This window comes from Hemibagrus wyckioides, linkage group LG25 (assembly GCF_019097595.1).
Source record: "Hemibagrus wyckioides isolate EC202008001 linkage group LG25, SWU_Hwy_1.0, whole genome shotgun sequence".
Lineage (NCBI taxonomy): Eukaryota > Metazoa > Chordata > Actinopteri > Siluriformes > Bagridae > Hemibagrus > Hemibagrus wyckioides.
Genome location: NC_080734.1, coordinates 742,272 through 745,891, shown reverse-complemented (window position 1 = coordinate 745,891; position 3,620 = coordinate 742,272).

Genomic DNA, 3,620 nt, shown 5'->3' with positions numbered 1-3,620 from the left:
TCAGTTAATGTTCACATCCAACATCAGACTGGAGATAAATCTGATCTCTGTGACTGTAAGAGCAGGACTGGTGGAGTCACAGAGAGCAGGACTGGTGGAGTCAGATACACTGGTTTGAGTTTTTCAGAAGCTGCTGATCTCCTGCTGATATTTTCACACATCAGTCTCTAGAGTTTATTCAGAATGGAGCTACAAATAAAAAAAAACATCCTCTGAGAAGATCTGCAGACTGAAACACCATGTAGATGAGAAGATCAGAGGAGAATGATGGGACTGGTCAGAGGAGATCAGAGGAGAATGATGGGACTGGTCAGAGGAGATCAGAGGAGAATGATCAGACTGGTCAGAGGAGATCAGAGGAGAATGATCAGACTGGTCTGAGGACATCAGAGGAGAATGATCAGACTGGTCAGAGGAGATCAGAGGAGAATGATCAGACTGGTCTGAGGAGATCAGAGGAGAATGATCAGACTGGTCAGAGGAGATCAGAGGAGAATGATCAGACTGGTCAGAGGAGATCAGAGGAGAATGAGCAGACTGGTCTGAGGAGATCAGAGGAGAATGATGGGACTGGTCTGAGGAGATCAGAGGAGAATGATGGGACTGGTCAGAGGAGATCAGAGGAGAATGATCAGACTGGTCTGAGGAGATCAGAGGAGAATGAGCAGACTGGTCAGAGGAGATCAGAGGAGAATGAGCAGACTGGTCTGAGGAGATCAGAAGAGAATGATCAGACTGGTCAGAGGAGATCAGAGGAGAATGATGGGACTGGTCAGAGGAGATCAGAGGAGAATGATGGGACTGGTCAGAGGAGATCAGAAGAGAATGATCAGACTGGTCTGAGGAGATCAGAGGAGAATGATCAGACTGGTCAGAGGAGATCAGAGGAGAATGATCAGACTTGTCTGAGGAGATCAGAAGAGAATGATCAGACTGGTCTGAGGAGATCAGAGGAGAATGATCAGACTTGTCTGAGGAGATCAGAAGAGAATGATCAGACTGGTCTGAGGAGATCAGAGGAGAATGATCAGACTGGTCAGAGGAGATCAGAGGAGAATGATCAGACTTGTCTGAGGAGATCAGAAGAGAATGATCAGACTGGTCTGAGGAGATCAGAAGAGAATGATCAGACTGGTCAGAGGAGATCAGAGGAGAATGATCAGACTTGTCTGAGGAGATCAGAAGAGAATGATCAGACTGGTCAGAGGAGATCAGAAGAGAATGATCAGACTGGTCAGAGGAGATCAGAGGAGAATGATCAGACTTGTCTGAGGAGATCAGAAGAGAATGATCAGACTGGTCAGAGGAGATCAGAGGAGAATGATCAGACTTGTCTGAGGAGATCAGAGGAGAATGATCAGACTTGTCTGAGGAGATCAGAGGAGAATGATCAGACTGGTCTGAGGAGATCAGAGGAGAATGATCAGACTGGTCTGAGGAAATCAGAGGAGAATGATCAGACTGGTCTGAGGAGATCAGAGGAGAATGATCAGACTGGTCTGAGGAGATCAGAAGACAATGATCAGACTGGTCTGAGGAGATCAGAGGAGAATGATCAGACTGGTCAGAGGAGATCAGAAGAGAATGATCAGACTGGTCTGAGGAGATCAGAGGAGAATGATCAGACTGGTCTGAGGAAATCAGAGGAGAATGATGGGACTGGTCTGAGGAGATCAGAGGAGAATGATCAGACTGGTCAGAGGAGATCAGAAGAGAATGATCAGACGGGTCAGAGGAGATCAGAAGAGAATGATCAGACTGGTCAGAGGAGATCAGAGGAGAATGATCAGACTGGTCTGATGAGATCAGAGGAGAATGATCAGACTGGTCAGAGGAGATCAGAAGAGAATGATCAGACTGGTCAGAGGAGAATGATCAGACTGGTCTGATGAGATCAGAAGAGAATGATCAGACTGGTCAGAGGAGATCAGAGGAGAATGATCAGACTGGTCAGAGGAGATCAGAAGAGAATGATCAGACTGGTCAGAGGAGATCAGAGGAGAATGATCAGACTGGTCAGAGGAGATCAGAAGAGAATGATCAGACTGGTCAGAGGAGATCAGAGGAGAATGATGGGACTGGTCTGAGGAGATCAGAAGAGAATGATCAGACTGGTCAGAGGAGATCAGAGGAGAATGATGGGACTGGTCTGAGGAGATCAGAAGAGAATGATCAGACTGGTCAGAGGAGATCAGAGGAGAATGATGGGACTAGTCTGAGGAGATCAGAAGAGAATGATCAGACTGGTCAGAGGAGATCAGAGGAGAATGATGGGACTGGTCAGAGGAGATCAGAAGAGAATGATCAGACTGGTCTGAGGAGATCAGAGGAGAATGATGGGACTGGTCTGAGGAGATCAGAAGAGAATGATCAGACTGGTCTGAGGAGATCAGAGGAGAATGATGGGACTGGTCAGAGGAGATCAGAAGAGAATGATCAGACTGGTCAGAGGAGATCAGAAGAGAATGATCAGACTGGTCTGAGGAGATCAGAAGAGAATGATCAGACTGGTCTGATGAGATCAGAAGAGAATGATCAGACTGGTCAGAGGAGATCAGAAGAGAATGATCAGACTGGTCAGAGGAGATCAGAGGAGAATGATCAGACTGGTCTGATGAGATCAGAAGAGAATGATCAGACTGGTCAGAGGAGATCAGAGGAGAATGATCAGACTGGTCTGATGAGATCAGAAGAGAATGATCAGACTGGTCAGAGGAGATCAGAAGAGAATGATCAGACTGGTCAGAGGAGATCAGAGGAGAATGATGGGACTGGTCTGAGGAGATCAGAAGAGAATGATCAGACTGGTCAGAGGAGATCAGAGGAGAATGATGGGACTGGTCTGAGGAGATCAGAAGAGAATGATCAGACTGGTCAGAGGAGATCAGAAGAGAATGATCAGACTGGTCAGAGGAGATCAGAGGAGAATGATGGGACTGGTCTGAGGAGATCAGAAGAGAATGATCAGACTGGTCAGAGGAGATCAGAGGAGAATGATGGGACTGGTCTGAGGAGATCAGAAGAGAATGATCAGACTGGTCAGAGGAGATCAGAGGAGAATGATGGGACTGGTCAGAGGAGATCAGAAGAGAATGATCAGACTGGTCTGAGGAGATCAGAGGAGAATGATGGGACTGGTCTGAGGAGATCAGAAGAGAATGATCAGACTGGTCTGAGGAGATCAGAGGAGAATGATGGGACTGGTCAGAGGAGATCAGAAGAGAATGATCAGACTGGTCAGAGGAGATCAGAAGAGAATGATCAGACTGGTCTGAGGAGATCAGAAGAGAATGATCAGACTGGTCTGATGAGATCAGAAGAGAATGATCAGACTGGTCAGAGGAGATCAGAAGAGAATGATCAGACTGGTCAGAGGAGATCAGAAGAGAATGATCAGACTGGTCAGAGGAGATCAGAGGAGAATGATCAGACTGGTCAGAGGAGATCAGAAGAGAATGATCAGACTGGTCAGAGGAGATCAGAGGAGAATGATCAGACTGGTTAGAGGAGTTTGGAGGAAAATAATCAGACTGGTCAGAGCTGACAGGAAGTCCACAGTAACTCAGAGAATCACTCTTTCCAGTCAGGGTGAGCAGAAAAGCATCTCAGCAGCATAACAC